This window comes from Odocoileus virginianus, chromosome 10 (genome assembly GCF_023699985.2).
Source record: "Odocoileus virginianus isolate 20LAN1187 ecotype Illinois chromosome 10, Ovbor_1.2, whole genome shotgun sequence".
NCBI lineage: Eukaryota > Metazoa > Chordata > Mammalia > Artiodactyla > Cervidae > Odocoileus > Odocoileus virginianus.
Window position 1 is genome coordinate 16,785,123 of NC_069683.1, and position 19,064 is coordinate 16,804,186.

A 19,064-nucleotide genomic window follows, 5' to 3' on the forward strand; every position below is an offset into this window, starting at 1 on the left:
ACATAAAAGTAATGGCCGTGACATAAGGATTCATAATATTTTATATTTTGAGACTGCATCATTCCTTCTAGGAAAACTCTGTAGGTATGAATGATTATGAAATATGATGATATTCTCCAGGCAAATGTTTTTTTATATCCTACTGCTTCGCTGATAATGGCTTATCATATTCTTATGAAGAGTCCATGAACTCTGTCCCCGTTATATTGAAGTGTTGGTGTTATACCCGATTTCTCCCTTTTGCTGTGTATCAGGATAACCTTTTCAAATTAATTGCTAGTGATTTGCGAAGTTCGTTAATTAAGCTCTGAAACGCTCAGGATCATCTCTGCCAGACCGAGTGACTTCTAAATCCTCTACAGTTTGGTCTTGACATGTGCAAGTTTGCTCTTTTTTGGTAATAGAACTTTTTTCTTTTGAAGCTTTGTTATTCCAAAATGTCGGTACTGTTGTTCCTTTCCTGTTGAGATTGTGCCTTCAAAGAAAACAGTTTAAAAACAGTTTTTGTCTGATAGTCACACTTCTTTTGGGGGAGTGTCAGGGCAATCCCTTACCTTCAGTTCAGTTCAGTTCAGTCGCTCAGTCGTGTCTGACTCTCTGTGACCCCATGAACCACAGCATGCCAGGCCTCCCTGTCCATCACCAACTCCCAGAGTCCACCCAAACCCATGTCCATTGAGTTGGTGATGCCATCCAACCATCTCATCCTCTGTCGTCCCCTTCTCCTCCTGCCCTCAATCTTTCCCAGCATCAGGGTCTTTTCCAGTGCGTCCGCTCTTCACATCAGGTGGCCAAAGTACTGGAGTTTCAGCTTCAACATTAGTCCTTCCAATCTTATTATACTTTAATTCCTTCTTCAGTCTTTCTGATGATGTTGTCTCTTTTTGCTTCATTTCCAGACCTTTTGTTCTCCCTTCATCTCTAAGGGATTCAACTTATAGAATCATTTTCCTTGTATGCTTACTAACCTCTCTCATCATATCTTAGAATATTCTAGAACAAATAAAAAGCATTGCATAGAGGGAAAAATAATTTCTTACTTTTGTTTATGGGTTAGATTTATATATTTATTTTATAACTGCAGAGATCATTTAAATAATAAATATCATTGATTAAGCAAATAGTATATACCCAGACCTTTAGATAATCAGGAAGATATTTGTAACTTTTTTTTCTGCTCCCAAGAAATGAAAATTCCAAAAGAAAATATGAGCCACCTACATGGAATTTCACATTCCTTGCCTTATTGAATTTGGGGAAAATGATAGGCTTTGGAGTCGATGTTGTCTGGATTCAAATCATAAATTGACCAAAGGATATTTCTGTAACCTTGAACATAGTCCTCCTTTGCAACCCAGTTTTCTCCTCCTCGTGTTGATCACAAAGGGTTGCAGTGAGAATAAAATGAAATATGTATGTGAAAACATCAACTTCCAGAGTCTTTTTGAAAGACTTCTGATGTTATCCTTTCGACTGTTCAGCATCCGACCCTTGGCCTGTTAGCTACCTGATCTCCTTTCTGGGGGACCTTCTCTTAATGTGCTGCCCAAGTGGGAAGGGAAAGTTGGACCGTAAGGAAGGTTGAGCACTGAAAAACTGATGCTTTTGAATTGTGGTGCTAGAGAAGACTCTTTTTTTTTTTCCATTTATTTTTATTAGTTGGAGGCTAATTACTTGACATCATTACAGTAGTTTTTGTCATACATTGAAATGAATTAGCCATGGATTTACATGTATTCCCCATCCCAGTCCCCCCTCCCACCTCCCTCTCCATCCGATCCCTCTGGGTCTTCCTAGTGCACCAGGCCCGAGCACTTGTCTCATGTACCCAACCTGGGCTGGTGATCTGTTTCACCCTAGATAATATACATGTTTCAGTGCTGTTCTCTTGAAACATCCCACCCTCACCTTCTCCCAGAGTCCACAAGTCTGTTCTATACATCTGAGTCTCTTTTTCTGTTTTGCATATAGGGTTATCGTTACCATCTTTCTAAAGTCCATATATATGTGTTAGTATACTGTAATGGTCTTTATCCTTCTAGCTTACTTCGCTCTGTATAATGGGCTCCAGTTTCATCCATCTCATTAGAACTGATTCAAATGAATTCTTTTTAATGGCTGAGTAATATTCCATGGTGTATATGTACCACAGCTTCCTCATCCATTCGTCTGCTGATGGGCGTCTGGGTTGAGGAGAACATAGGCAAAACACTCTCCGACATAAATCACAGCAGGATCCTCTATGACCCACATCCCAGAATTTTAGAAATAAAAGCAAAAATAAACAAATGGGACCTAATGAAACTTAAAAGCTTTTGCACAACAAAGGAAACTATAAGCAAGGTGAAAAGACAGCCCTCAGATTGGGAGAAAATAATAGCAAACGAAGCAACAGACAAAGGATTAATCTCAAAAATATACAAGCAACTCCTCCAGCTCAACTCCAGAAAAATAAATGACCCAATCAAAAAATGGGCCAAAGAACTCAACAGACATTTCTCCAAGGAAGACATACAGATGGCTAACAAACACACGAAAAGATGCTCAACATCACTCATTATCAGAGAAGACTCTTGAGAGTCCCATGGACTGCATGGAGATCAGTCTATCCTAAAGGAAATCAACCCTAAATATTCATTGGAAGGACTGATACTGAAGCTAAACTCCAATACTTTGGCCACCTGATGCCAAGAGTAGACTCATTGGAAAAGACCCTGATGCTGGGAAAAATTGAAGGCAAAAGGAGAAGGGGACAGTGGCAGAGGATGAGATGGTTAGAGAGCATCACCAACTCAGTGGACATAAATTTGAGCAAATTCTGGTAGATAGTGAAGGACAGGGAAGCCTGGTGTGCTACCGTCCATGGGGTCACAAAAAGCTGGACAGAACTTAGAGACTGAACAGCAGCAAAGTGAGAAGGGATGTCCCGGTCCCTGTCTCGTCCTGATGTCTCACTCAAAGTAAAGCGTGGGAAGCTTGATATTTCCTCTACATATTTTATTGAGGGAATGAGCAAAGGACATAAGCTTGGCCAAGCAAACTATTGTCTATAGGACAGTAAACATTGAGTTAGTGAACTCAATGGAGAAAGTGTTTGAAGTTTGAGTGATTACAGAGGTATTAATGCTCTATCAGTTTCTTTCTATGGCATGATGGCAGTGGACTGTCTTATTCTTTGAAAAGAATCTATATTACGGATATTTCACAGTAGGTAGAAATTAAGTGTCTTTCAGTAGCTTGAATCAAAAGGTCTAGTTTATAAGTTGCACAAAGGACTTGTACAGAAAGCGGTGATTCTGATACCTTGACTCCTATTTTCTCTTTGAATGGGGAAACAATACTACATATCATATTGATGTGGAATTCAAATAAGGAAACAGAAAGACTGTGTTCTATATAGGCCTAACAGAATGTGCCATTCCTGCTGCTGTTTAGTTGCCAAGTCGTGTCTGACTCTTTGCAACTTCATGGACTATATCCCGCCAGGTTCCTCTGTCCATGGGATTTCTCACGCAAGAATACTGGAGTGCGTTGCCGTTATCCTCTCCAGGGGATCCTCCCTAGAGTTTAAGTTGATGAGGTGGAAATGAGGGTCTAAGGGTTGAAAGGAGTGATAGTGTCTGCCCCATGCCATTGTAGGAGGCTTATCAAATATGGCAAAGCTTTAAATAAGGACCTAACCTGAAATAATAGAAAGCAGTAGTTTTCTTTTTTCTTCATATATGAATAATATTTGTAGAAAGAATAAAAGTGTAATGATACATTTTATACAACAAATTTGAATAACACATGCAGCTAGAAGATAATGTAGCTTTTGGACTTTGATGACACCGATTAATACCATATAGTTATCATGTTTACTTTCACTATTTCTCTTTTTCTCTTGGATGAAGAAACCATATATCCTCTTTCCAATGCCCATTCCCCAAACCCACTGCAGTGCTTTCTACTAGTGGGATTTCCTCACTAGCTGTATATTTGCATACTGAGTATTGCCATGTTTTATTCTTTCTTATCAGTAAATTTGTTTATCAGCACATTAAGACCAAATTAGAAAGGAACAACAGTGAAAGGATTCCCACCTGGTTTTCTTCCCAGGAAAAAGAAATGACACCAATGAGATATTTTTCAAAAGTAAGAATTACTTGACAAAGAAATCTGCTGTGTGTCTCTCTGGGCACCATACTGTTATCAGTCCTGCGAAGAATAACACTCCGTTTTGTGTAAATGGTGTAGTCTGAAACCACAACTGTTGACAAGTTTGGGGAAATTAGATGCTTTATAAGAAGATTTCACTTTGCAACCCCCAACTGTAAGCTCGATGGAAGATGGTGAATGAAATCTTTCAAGGTGGCAAAGTTGTGCATAGACTCAGATGAGCTTAGCAATTGATACCTGTTTAGGAAGAGTCACTTTCATCTCAACTATCAGATACATGTGCAACAATAAATTTATATTTCAGTGGTGATCAAAAGTTGTATTCACAAATACAGCCTACTGCTGTGGGTGCTTCTGAGCAGTCAGCTGAATGTGCATGAGTGGGCACACACACCAACACACACACACACACACAAAATCCAGGCATTGGGATATGTGCTTTTATGGTGAGAAAATGTATGGCTTCTGTTAGATTCCCAAAGGGTTGTCACCCATATAAAGTTAAGAAATGTTATCTATCCATGTTTATCTCCCACTTACTAAAATATATGAAAATTCAAGTAAATAATAGTTGACATAATGAATGGGATACCTTTGAACAGATTTTAAATGTTTCACTCATATGCAGGTTTAACTATTTCTAATAAAATCCTCAGAGTTCATTGTTAACCACCACTGTGTAGCTAGGTTGAGAATCACTGCCCTAGGAAACTACACACAATCAGAGAAGCCCAGACTTTCAGAGTTGGGTATCACAATTCATTTACTGCAAATAATTTCCAAATTCGTTTTGTGCAAAAAACACAATGCAACCCCCTTCTCAAGTAAAATATGCAAAAATCTCAACATATAAATCACACAGAAAAGCAACCATCTTGGCTGACGTCTGTGGCCTTGGATTGTTCCTGTTCAGCCTTTTCTACACTTCACACAGCGCAACTACAGAAGCTCCTAAAATTTGGTTTCCTTTATAATAGGTTATTTTCTACAATCTTCAACCCAGATAAGCATGATGGTGTGATCACTCACCTAGAGCCAGACATCCTGCTATGCAAAGTCAAGTGGGCCTTAGGTAGATCACTACAAACAAAGCTAGTGGATGTGATGGAATTCCAATTGAGCTATTTCAAATACTAAAAGATGATGCTGTGAAAGTGATGTACTCAATGTACCAGCAAATCTGGAAATTTTTGTGGCCACAGGACTGGAAAAGGTCAGTTTTCATTCTAATCCCAAAGAAGGGCAATGCCAAAGAATGCTCAAACTATCACACAATTGTACTCATCTCACACACTAGCAAACTAATGCTCAAAATCCTCCAAGTCAGGCTTCAACAGTACGTGAGCTGTGAACTTCCAGATGTTCAAGCTGGATTTTAAAAAGGCAGAGGAACCAGAGATCAAATTGCCAACATTCCTTGGATCATTGAAAAAGCAAGAGAGTTCCAGAAAAACATCTATTTCTGCTTTATTGACTGTACCAAAACTTTTGACTGTGTGGATCACAACAAACTGTGGAAAATTCTTCAAGAGGTGGGAATACCAGACCACCTGATCTGCCTCCTGAGAAATCTGTGTGTAGGTCAGGAAGCAACAGGTAGAACTAGACTTGGAACAACAGACTGGTTCCAAATCAGGAAAGGAGTATATCAAGGCTGTATATTGTCACTCTACTTATTAATTTATATGCAGAGTACATCATGCGAAACGCTGGGCTGAATGAAGCACAAGCTGGCATCAAGATAGCCAGGAGAAACATCAATATCCTCAGATATACAGATGATACCACCCTTATGGCAGAAAGTTAAGAAGAACAAAAGAGCCTCTTGATGAAAGTGAAAGAGGAGAGTGAAAAAGCTGGCTTAAAACTCAGCATTCAGAAAACTAAGATCATGACATCTGGTCCCATAACTTCATGGCAAATAGATGGGGAAACAATGGAAACAGTGACAGACTTTATTTGGGGAGGGGCGGGGCTCCAAAATAACTGCAGATGGTGATGCAGCCATGAAATTAAAAGATGCTTGCTTCTTGGAAGAAAAGCTATGACCAACCTAGACAACATATTAAAAAGCAGAGACATTGCTTTACCAACCAAGTTCCATCTAGTCAAAACTATGGTTTTTCCCATAGTTGTGTATGGGTGTGAGAGTTGGACTATAGAGAAAGCTGAGTACCAAAGACTTGATGCTTTTGAAATGTGATGTTGGAGACTTTTGAGAGACCCTTGGACTGACTGCAAGGAGATCCAACCAGTCAATCCTGAAGGAACCAGTCCTAAATATTTATTGGAAGGACTGATGCTGAAGTTGAAGCTCCAATACTTTGGCCACCTGATGTGAAGAACTGACTCATTGGAAAAGACCCTGGTGCTGGGAAAGATTGAAGGTGGGAGGAGAAGGGGATAACAGAGGATGAGATGGTTGGATGGCATCACTGACTCAATGGACATGAATTTGAGTAGGCTCTGGGAGTTGGCATTGGAAAGGGAAGCCTGGCATGCTGCAGTGCATGGGGTCACAAAGAGTCGGACATGACTGAGTGACTGAACTGAATGATTTTCTACAGTATCTGTTGTAATTATTTCAGTGTTTTGTTAGTGAACTTTCAAAGTGTGAATTATGTCATGTACCTTTTTACGGGAGAGTTAGAAACTAAAGATCTTGGTTGACTCCTTATGAAATTTTGCTCATGCTGACTTGAATGTCCTCAGCATTGATCTTGGAGTCAGGTGAATTTTAAATGGAATAATAGTTCTGGGCTTCTCAGGTGGCACTAGTAAGAACTCACCTTCCAATGCAAGAGACATGAGATTTGGCTTTAATCCCTGGGTCAGGAAGATCCTCTGTAAGTAGGCATGGCAATCCACTCCAGTATGCTTGCCTGGAGAATCTCATGGCCAGAGGAGTCTGGCGGGCTACAGTTCATGGGGTCACCAAGAGTTGGACGTGACTGACGTGACTTAGCACTTACGCCCACAATGGCTCTGTCATTCATTTGCTGTGTGATCTTAGGCAAATTCCACAACGGCATTATGCTTCAGTTTCCTCACCTGGGAATTGTGATAAAAATTAAAAGTAATTATGGTGATGATGGTAATAATGCCAATGATGACAAAAACAATAATGTTGATAATGGTAATACATACCCATGAGGCTGTCATGATATTGAACTGAAAGAGTGATCATGACAGGTCATTTTCTTAGTAACCTAAATTCATTCCTGATGACCCTGCCTGTAACTGAAAACCATTAAATATAAATATAGCTTTATTAATTTCAATGGGAAAGTTATGACACTTTTGCTTCCAATCTAAGATGATTTTTAAAAATAGAAGAATATAACAATTGCATAATGAAAAAGTGATAAACAAGTATATGCAATTAAATTATCATGATTTGCAGTTAAAATTTAAAATAACAAAGATTTAGTTACTGAAGAAGTCAGGGAAAGTTGGATGGGTAATGGATAGTTGTAAAATAAGGTGCAGAGAGTTGTTCTTTACAAGTGCATTATATTTGTTTATATTTCAGCTTTTTTCAGGTATAATTGGCATACAATATGGTAAGAAATTTCAAGTGAATATTGTACGATGTGATATACATAGACATTTTGAGAGGATTCCCTTGTCAAGTTAATTATCAATAGCACATCCTTCACCTCACATACTTACATTCTTTGGGTATGAGAACGTTTAACTTACATTCTCTAGCAGATTTCAATTAACAATACAATGTTATCAACTGTAGTCACGTGTTTTATAGCAGCTCTTCAGTCCTTGTTTTTCCTGTAGCTGAAAGTTTTCACCCCTTTATCAATCTCTCACCATTTCCCCCACTCCTCAGCCTCTGACAACCACTTTATTCTGTATTTTTATGAGTTTGACTTTTTATAAAAAGATTCCACATGCAAGTGGCACAATGTGATATTTGTCTTTCTGTCTGGCTGATTTCACTTAGCATAATGCCTACAAATTCCATGCATATTGTTGCAAGTGGCAGGATTTCCCTCTTTCTCAGGGCTGAGTTTTATATGTCATTGCATACAAATATATAGATAGGACTTCTATGGTGGTTCAGTGATAAAGAATCCACCTGCCAATGCAGGAGATGCAGGTTCGATCACTGGGTCAGGAAGATTCCCCTGGAGAAGGGAATGACAACCCACTCCAGTATTCTTGCCTGGGAAATCCCATGGACAGAGGAGCCAGGCGGGCTACAGTCCATGGGGTCACAGACTTAGACATGAGTTAGCAACTTGTTCATTGTTCAGTCACTAAGTTGTGTCCAACTCTTTGCAACCCCATGAGCTGCAGCACGCCAGGCCCTCTCGTCCTTCACTATCTCCCAGAGTTTGCTCAAACTCATGTCCATTGAGTGAGTGATGCCATCCAACCACCTCATCCCCTGTTGTGTCCTTCTCCTCTTGCCCTCAATCTTTTCCAGCATCAGGGTCCTTTCCAATGATTTAGTGTTCACATCAGATGGCCAAAGTATCGGAGCTTCAGCTTCAGCATCAGCCCTTCCAATGAATATTCAGGACTGATCTCCTTTAGGATGGACTGGTTTGATCCCCTTGCAGTCCAAGAGACTCTCAAGAGTCTTCTTCAGCACCACAGTTCAAAAGCATCAATTCTCCAGTACAACTAAAACAACAATAAATATAGATAGATACACAGATACATAGATATATAGAGATATATACCTCACATCTTCTTATCCATTCATCCATTGATACACACTTAGGTTGTTTCTATAAATTGCTATTGTGAATAATGCTGCAGTGAACAGCAGAATTCACACAGGGGTTTGGATATCTCTTCAATATCCTGTTCATTTCCTTTGGAGATTATATATATATATTTATATATATATATATATATATATATATATATACACACACACACACACACATATATTATACAGCTTCATTCTTTTAAAACTATTTTCTCCAATAAATGTTTAGCCTTTTAGAGATTTTAGTGATTCTACCCTCAATCTACCTTTAATAAGTTGATAGCTTAGAAAACAAACCCTTTTATGCCAAAATAAAAGCTGCAGCAGTGGTGCTCTGAGACACACGAGAACACCATTCGTGTAGAGCAATCCGAGGCGTCTTCGTGCCTCCTTGTCACCGCGCTTGCTGAGCATTTATATGCAAAACAAACTCATTTAAGTTTATTCAAAATATAACTCATCAAATTTATTCTTTATGGTATTCTCTAACTGGAAGCTCTGGTTCAAGTAAATTGGTGAATATGTCTTTGCCTGAAGCCATAATGTTGAAATATTACTTTTATACTGTATTTATTTAATGTGTTTTGGGAAGAAAAAAAGTCATCATCCTGAAAAAAAAGAGAGTCAGTGTCCAGACAGCAGAATCACTTATGAGTAGGATGCTTATGCTTCAACTGAACTATCATCATGTGTGGTTAAGTCTGTACTTCACACAATTCCAGGCACCAGAGAAGGAAATCAGCAAATCTAATTGTCCCCTTCAGCACTATTCCCTTTCTCTCCCTATATTCCTTCCATCTCTAACTACTACCTTTAAGACTTCAGCTTCACAGAATAACTCAAAAAGGACCTACAGTTTCTGTGAACTGTAAAACCATGTCTCAAAATGATTCAAAACAATGTCTCCCTTTCATCTCAGGAAAAGCTCAAGCTGACTTTAAATCTGCATCCAGGCTGTGTCTTTTTCCTAAGAATACTGAAATATTTCATAGGCATGTCATGTTGTTTTTCGACATCCCTGTGAGGTATAGTGATAAACAGATACTATTTTTCAGATGAAGAATCCCAGCAGGGCAAAAGGAACTGTCCGGGTTTACAAAAGCTGGATTCCAACAGTGTCACTACCCATCTGTATTGCTGTGTTCCCTCATTTGTGTTTTTCTCAAAGTGTGCACATTGACTGGAGACAGCAGAAGTTCAAACAAACATATCTTTCCCCATAGTATTCTCAGCCTCAGAAGATAAATTATAATTACCAGAAGCATCTGCTTGATATTCTCCCATTAGAAACTCACAATTTATTGCTCATTCTCCCTTCTAGTCCTAACATATTCACCGACTCACATAAGGAAGTATCCATACCTAGAGGTCTCTCACTTTTTGCAACCCTACACAGCTACCTCTAGTAGTGGCTTACTACTGGAATTGTGTCCAATGTGGTGGAAGGAGGAATCCTAAGGGGCTCCAGAATTATAATTTGAAACATATTGTAGCAGCCATGAGTATATGCTTTGAAAACTTCAACTTCGGGTTGTCTAATTGACTCATAAGTTCCCCAGCTGTGCACTCTACAATCCATGCTTTCCGTGGCCGCTTGCAGCCAATGATGGAGCCAGCCCAGCATGGTTCCTAAAGCAGACTTGTTACTGGGAGACGAGTTGTGATATGATGGCTAACTTTCCTCAGACTGTAGAAAACTCTAGGATGATTCCACCCATCCTTCTTTCCTTTAGGGTAGACTTCTATCTCGTTGTGTTGGCTTTCCTGGTCTTTAGTTGTGTCAAAGAAGAAATAGATCCAGAGTTGCATGAAGAGAAACTTATTCAAAAAGACTATTGCAATAAGGGGAGGCAAGTGTTGAAATATGGAGAGTTTTATGACCTTGAGACTTACAGGGTCAGGCAGAAAAGGGCTTTTTTTTTTTTTTTTTTAATGCTGTTGTGTAGTTACTAAGTCATGCCCAATTCTTTTGCAGCCCCATGGGCTGTAGCCCGCCAGGTTCCAATGTCCATGGAATTTCCCAGGCAAGAATAATGGAGTGTGTTGCAATTCCTTTCTCCAGGGGTTCTTCCTGGCCCGGGAATGAAACCCATGTCTCCTGCGTTGGCAGGTAGATTCTTTACCGCTACATCACCTAGGAGGTAAGGTTAATGGGTGTTTTTATCCAGTTGGACAGCGGTAACAAACAGTTGAGCCAATAAATTAGGTGACACAGAATGGGAATTTGCAGTCTGTGTCTGGTTTGTCATAAATAAAGTTTTGGCATAGACTGTTGACCCACTAATCTAAGTCAAGGATATGTTTTTTGCAGGAAGCCATTTCTTGGAACACAAAAGGGGTTGGGTTTCTTAACCATCACAGTTTTCCAGGAGCATAGAGCTTAGAGTAAAGTTCAACATTAGGTAAAGTTCAACATTGTCAGTTGCTTCCTCCTTATTTTGTCTCACAGGCTTCTTGCTGAATAAAAAATTCTTGCATATTTAATCCTATTTGCTGTCTGCTTCTTGGAGACCCTGAACTAGCACACGTTTCCTATATTCCTTTTCTGACCTTTCTCTTAGTGTAATACTCTTCATACCAGTGGTACTCAAATTTTATTTTGTGTAGAATTGATATGTTAAGCTTGCTACAATGCAAATTTCTAAAGGCCAGTAGACAGAGATTCCCGGATCTGGGGTGAAGCGATGAATTAAACATTCATGTTAGTTAATTGTGAAAGTCTTCAAACCACACATTGAAGAATACTGCTGAAATCAGTCAGTGAAATGTGGGAAACATATATTTTACTAAAGCTTAACAGTAATTTTCATGTCTTATAGGAATTTGTTTGATACATTTCCTTGATTGAGACTACTTTGGCCTTGCTGTTCATCCATGGAAATTCTTTTGGATGCAGCTCTATTAGTACTATGGAAATAATACAACATTATGTAACTGGCCTTGAGTTTGCTCTAATTCAGGGGAAGAGTTTCATCAGTGAAAAATTTTCTCAACCTGTGTTAATCATAATATGAATCGCACACATTATTCCCTGCACCTCTGAGAATATTTCAGTACAGTAAATGAAGGGCTATCCATTTTGTACTCCAGAAATTCATATTATGATTAGTTTAGCTCATGATAGTGAAGAATTTAATAGTTATATGCCACATTTAATGAGTTTCTGGGGTGAAAAATGTTTCTCTTTGTGAGTTAGGTAAATCTGTTAGATGCTAATTCAAGAAATCTAAGTAATCAGATTAAGATATAAGTCCCAGCAACAAATAATGAGTCACACACTATTATAGAGTTGGAAAGACATTAGACTCAGAACCAAAGACTTTAAATCTAGAAGAGTCCGTTACTCACACACACACACACACACACACACACACACACACACACACACACACAAAACCAAATAAGAAAACAATGATCCCAGTTTGCAAGTAAGCATAGTTATGCTATTTCACCCTTAGTATAATTCTGGAATGATGTAAAAAATAGTGACTCTTTGAGGGTTCTCAGACTTTTTGTCCTTCTCATGATGTGACCTAGGATACTTATAGAATAAGTGCAATGCTAAGATCAAACAAAATAAAATATAAACAAATAAACATTTCCATGGATTCATTTACATATATAGAAATCTGTTAACCTGGATCCTCTTCAAAATTATGGATAAGTTAATTAATGATGATTTATTTTGCATTGATTCTACTATCAAAATTTACCTCTGATATAATTATAAATATCAAACAATGCCCAGAAGTGTGTTGACATATTCAGATCCATCCACTTGCAACTCATTATTATAAGGCAATTCTTCTGTATTTTCTTGAATTCCTCTGATAACTTGGAGCTTCCCAGAAGTGCAGCTAGTGCTGAGCATCAGTGAAGCTCACTGTTTAAAACTGGAATAAAGCAATAGCTCTGTTGTTTCGGATTGGTCACCTCTGAGGTTCTGGCTGTTGTTGGGGGTATATATCTAAATCAAAAGACTTCCTGACTTAGGTTATTACTTCTCTAATGGTTGACGCATCCTAGGAATGACCACAAGGCACTTTCATACCTTTTGATGTAAAACTAGAAAGGCTAGCATGGATGAAAGCCATTTCTGCGTGGGACTGGGGAGTTGCCTTCCTGCCTTAGTTTCTCTTCATATTCTCAATCATCGTAAGACTACTAAGAAACCTAATATGAAACTTCAGGCATGACTCATGTATCTCCATATCTCCTTCAAAACTCTTAGAGAACAAAATAACTGTTATCTTATCCCCAAGAAATTTTATTTTTTTGGATAGTCTCTTCTGAAATTTGTTAACATCTTAGGTGTTCCAGTTTCACCCTTATTTTACTTATATTCTCAGTATCATCTTGATGCCCTTTTTTCTGCATTCAAACTGCAAGGACAAACAAACAAAAAGAGATGGTGGTTGATTCCCAGGGGGAGTCTTGCCATTTGTCCTATCAATTTCAATCACCAAAGGTGATTGAATCACAATCAACAAAGGTCATCAATTTCAATGACCTTTGAAATCCTTACTTGTCATTGAAGGCACCATTGGCTGCCTGGCTAACATTCAGTCTCAAGTTGCACCCAGCTAAGAGCCCTTTCTGATATGGGATTGTCACCTTTATCACTGCATTTCCTTTCTTCTTAAAACTCCTGAGTAGGAATGTTGCTTTTTCTCCTTTGAATTCTTGACCTCTCAGAGGAATGCATGCCTATCAATGGGACTCCATAAAATGGTAGGCAATTGTCATCTGAGTATCTTAAGTGTATCTCAATTTTAATTTTGTAGGAAAGACAGTGGGTAATTTCTACTCCCAGGAACCCTTCCTTTATTAGAATTATCTTCCTTGAGATATATATTCATCTCAGGAAATACCACGCAACCCAGAGTTAGTGTTTGTTTTACCTTGTTTCTGCTGATATTCTTAATTGTTATGGAAGTGCCCCTATGACTAATGTAACATCATCCCATTTAAATTTCCTCAGGGAAATGGTAAATATTTTACTTCCCAATTAGGTTGATCTCCTATGAGACTCTTGCTCATCATGGGAGTGACCACCAGCACCAGGACTCCCACAGGTCATTCTATTCTAATCAATTTAAAAGACATATTGTAAAGAAAATATAACCTTTTTCCTGTCTGATTAACTAATTTGTAAAAACATCAAAAGAAGTTTGTAAAATGGAATGATTACAACTGAGTACTGAATCAGCATTCTAAAGGAAAAGGATGAAATATCTGAAAGCCAAATTGGAGGGGGAAAGTGAAAACACATATTCCATATGAAAACTAGCCCATAACTCTTCTCTCTTTTTAATCTTGATGGACTTTTTCTCTTAGGGACCTCATTTCTTTCCCTGCATTGGTATATTGAACATGTCCATTCCTCCCTTTCCCCTACCCACTCCCTTAGGTTTCAACTATTTGAATTCAAAGGGAAATAGGCTGGTGTCTCCATTCATTTGCACATACACCCTGGAGTCCATACAAGAATTTGACTGTTGCTTTCTCTGCCTGCTTCTAATGCTCCATCTTCCGCATTTCTTCTCTCCCCTCTGCCAAAATAAGATTTCTGTTTTGTAGAACATGATTTTGCTTTGGATTTATAGCGTCATCTTTCTCAAAAGAATATTAAGACCATGTGGGACACCATAGCTATATTCTCCATTGCACTGAGGAAGGAGCCTGAAGACAAAACCAGCTGCATTTAGGAATTTTCAACTTTTCCACTTTTATCAGTTCGTGTTACATAAAAGAGAATAAATGGCACTTTAATTGTGCTCTCAGATGATACTAATTCAGGAATGTTGCAAAAACAGGGGAGAGAGAATAATGACATTGCAGGGACTAAAGAGGTTTAGCTATGTGGGTGGGTAGAACCAAGAGAGTGCAAATCACCCCAGAAAAGGTTCCAAGTAATTTAAACCTACCCTCTGTTCATGTGCATGTGGATTTATGTGGGTTTCTATATGCACCTGTTCTGTTACACTATTTAAGTTTAAACACGTATAATTTTATGGAGAAAAAGCAAGCTAGCACTGGCCATAGTAATATAGGGTACCTACTGCTTCTTCTCTGCCGTGATTTGGCCATGTATCAAATAAAAAGTTCCATTTTCTTATTTATAATATGAGGGGCTTGCATAAAATTCATGAGTCCTCCAGCCATTAAAAGTACATGAATAAACATTTGAGTCATAGTTTCTATGGCATCTAGATTATAGAACATGGAACAATTTGGAAATAAAATATTGATTAAATTATTTCCTGATGTTCTTATTCTTCAAGTGCCCCTTTATGGCTTCTTTGCATCATCCCATTTTTCATCAGAAATTAACTTTGCTCAGGCTCAAGCCACACTGATGAATTTTGCCTAAAAGCTTTCAAATATTTTGACCTCATGATACTGATGGGATGGAGAGCATTCTTATTTGGAGGTAAAAGAGGGCACCAAAGTCAATATCCACAAGTTGATCTAAGGATGATCTGTCTAACTGTAGAAATTGAGCTTCACCCTGGGGAAATTTGATTATTATAAATGTAGGAAGTAAGAAATACCAAGAGGCCAATTACTTGAAACTGATGAGCTCCAAGTAGTTAGAAATAAGCACAGTTTCTAGGACAGTAAGTTCACTGATACACTGATTCACTGCCCCAGGAGGATGCCACCTACGATACATTCAATATTTACATCTCCCTCTGAGTCACTGCTTGATGAGGTTAGGACAGATTGGAATAGGGATCAAGAGACTAGAAAGGAGTGTGGTTGGACTGTTGTGCTTGAAAGCAAGGGAGTGAGAAGTTCTGATATACCAGAAAATGAAATTGTTTTCAAAACATGACTGAGCAGTATTTGCAGGTGGAACCTTGTCTGTTGAAAGGTACTTGGGTCTTTTGGAAAGAAACAGTTTGGGTTTTGACCTTTCTCTTACTAACTGGTTTGTAGGAAAGTCTACTCAGAAGGAGCTACCAACTTAATCTAGTCCAGGGGATGATCAGTAATTACTGGTGTCTCCGAGTGGCTGAAGGAACATTGACATCTGTCATATAGATCTGGCAGGGATCTTTAGGACTGAAGACTTTATAGATCTCTATGCCCCATTGCAAGCTTTCCAGGTGGTGCTAGTAGTAAAGAACCCACCTGCCAATGCAAGAGACATAAGAGATGCAGGTTCAATCCCTGGATCAGGAAGATCCCCTGGAGGAGGGCATGGCAACCCACTCCAGTATTCTTGCCTGGAGAATCCCATGAACAGAGGAGCCTGGCAGGCTACAGTCCGTAGGGTCACATAGGGTCAGACACAACTGAAAAGACTTAGCATGCATGCACGCATGCCCCATTGCTCCTGGTGACTCAGATGGTGAAGAATCTGCCTACAATGCAGGAGACCTTTGTTCCATCCCTGGGTTGGGAAGATCCCCTGGAGAAGAAAATGGCTATCCTCTTCAGTATTCTTGCCTGGAGAATTCTACAGACAGAAGAGCCTAATGGGCTACAGTTCATGGGGTTGTAGAGGGTCAGAAATGCCTCATTAGTAAGTAACTAATACTTTAACTTTCACATACTCAATTGCTCCCAGTAGTTGGTCTTTCACATCTTTCACAGTCTTAGGAAATGATGAAAGGAACCCTGAATAAGTGGCTTCTGTTTCGTGTGTTTTGCCTTTCTTCCACAAGTAAGTTCTTATTTTGTTAAAATCACTGTGGGTTGAGTCCATCATATCCGAAATTATTGGTTCTTTCAACCCCTTTATATTCTATCACTGAATAGCCCATCTTGAGGTTGAGTTTCAGGCAACTCCAAAGGTTTTGCACATATCAAACCTCTCTGCTTTCATTGTCTGGCATGAATTTGAGCAAGCTCTGAGAGTTGGTGATGGACAGGGAAGCCTGGAGTGCTGCAGTCCATGGGGTTGCAAAGAGTCGGACACGACTGAGTGACTGAACTGAAGCTTACCGAACATTGCCATCCGTCTATGACCAATACAGAGAGGAATGAATAAATGTGTTCTCATTGGCTTATTAGTCTGTAACATTTTTCAAAGCAAGTATAAAATAGGAAGGTATGATGATGATGAGAGGGTGACAGATACTTCTTATTGGCTATATATTATGTGTAAGATGTCTCTTTGTTGACTGCTCACACAGACACATATTTACATACCATTAGTTAATACTATTCTTGCTTCTATTTTACAGTTTAGGAAACTAACTTGATGCAAAGAAATCAGCCAAATTTTCCAAGACTACATGTTTTCTATTTGCAAGTGTTGATGCCCATCTCAAACCTGACCTAAGTCATTGGGAAATCCATTGGCCCATATTATTGCAATGTCTGTTGGTGGTTCTGTCTTCAGCCTAAGATGGATTCAGAGGCTTCAGTTATGAGTACAAATTTGCTTTCCCTCCATATGTTGCTCAATTTCTTTTGTGTTTTTCTGTGTCATTTTAACATAGACTCCCTCAATATGCTTTCAGTAATGGCCAGGATAGCTCTAAGCTTGTACTGCACTTTTAATGTGCAATCAGGAGAAAAGACAGAGCACTTCAATCACTGTAGCTTCAGAAAAGGCCTCAGGATGGGCTCTGATGGACCAGGTTTGGGTCATGTACCCAATGATCCAGTCACTATGGCCCAAATGGTGTAGAACTTCAGTTTAGTATGGCATAGTTATATACCCACATCTGAAGTACAGACTGGGAGGAGTCACCTTAATATAAATTACCTATTTTGTTCCCTATCAAAGCAGGACTGTTCATATAGGGAGGGTTTAAGGAAGGGAATGCACATGAGTAGTCATAATTTATACATTTCAGCATCCTCTATTGTCAGTCAGATGGTGTCAGTCAGATGATGAGATCCAAGATTTAGAAATGGGTAGGTGGCTCAGACAGTAAAGAATTTCCCCACAATGCAGGAGATCTGGCTTCGATTCCTGGGTCGGGAAGATGCCCTGAAGAAGGGAATGACAACCCACTCCAATATTCTTGCCAGGAGAATTTCATGGACAGAGGAGCCTGGCGGGCTACAGTCTATTTAGTCTCAAAGAGTCAGACACGACTGAGCGACTAACACTTTTGCATCCTGTCCGTGGCCGTTTTACTGGTTGAAGTGAGATACATGGTCCAGATCTACACGCATGAACTAGGGAAATACACTTTACCTACAGTGGGAGGAGGAGATTAAATAGTCTGAATAATCTCAAGGTACTTTGGAGAACCTAGAGTGAAAGTGAAAGAGAAAGTAAAAGTATTCAGACCTGTGCTGTTTATTGTTGTTTCAAATGCAACTTGTTAGGAAAGCACTGACAACCAGTAAACCTGGAAACCTGGAGGCCACAAGTCAAGTGCAGGAAGTGTTGGTGGTGGAATTGAGATCATAGAATGGTAAATCTATGAGATAATTTTATTTCTAACAGCCTCTGGGGCACGGCTGCTGTGTTGCAAGCAGCTTCAGTCATGTCTTACTCTGGGCGGCTCTGGGGACTCCTCAATGGAGCCCCCAGGTTCCTCTGGCCATGGGGTTCTCCAGGCAGTAACACTGCAATGGGTTCCTGGCCTCCTCCAGGGGATGCTGCCAACCTAGGCCTCTTACATCTCCTGCACTGGCAGGCGGGTCCTTTACCACTAGTGCCGCCTGGGAAGCCCCTGAGACATGGCTAATACATACTTGCATGTTACTGTCTGACATGGATGTGATAATCGAAATACTCTTCTGTGTGTTGGTGGTGGTGGGAGGGGGAGAAATATATTACGCTTTGGCAACGTATTTTAAGCTAACATTGAAGGAGATATGGAACTCTGGAGTGAAAAATTGCTGTGACCGCTGGGGAGCTAAATGCAACTGTTTGTTGAGGTGTGAAGTAATAGTTATCAAAGTCTTTTTATTCTAGCATCAATTCGGGACTCTGAGGCTTAATAGATAAATTATGTTCTACTGGCTTTATGCATGACTAATAGTTTCAATTCATTCTATTCAAAAGTTCTCTCTATTCATGAAGAGCTACAACCTGATTTTTTTTTTTTTAACCAGTTTTACTTTTCCACCCTACCCCAAAGCCACGGAAAACCAGTAAGGGTGATTCTGACATTATCTGTGTTCAAGAAAAGGCAATATTGTTCCTATAATTGAAACTGCAGACACTATTATTAAGAGAAAATGGGTCAGAATTTCA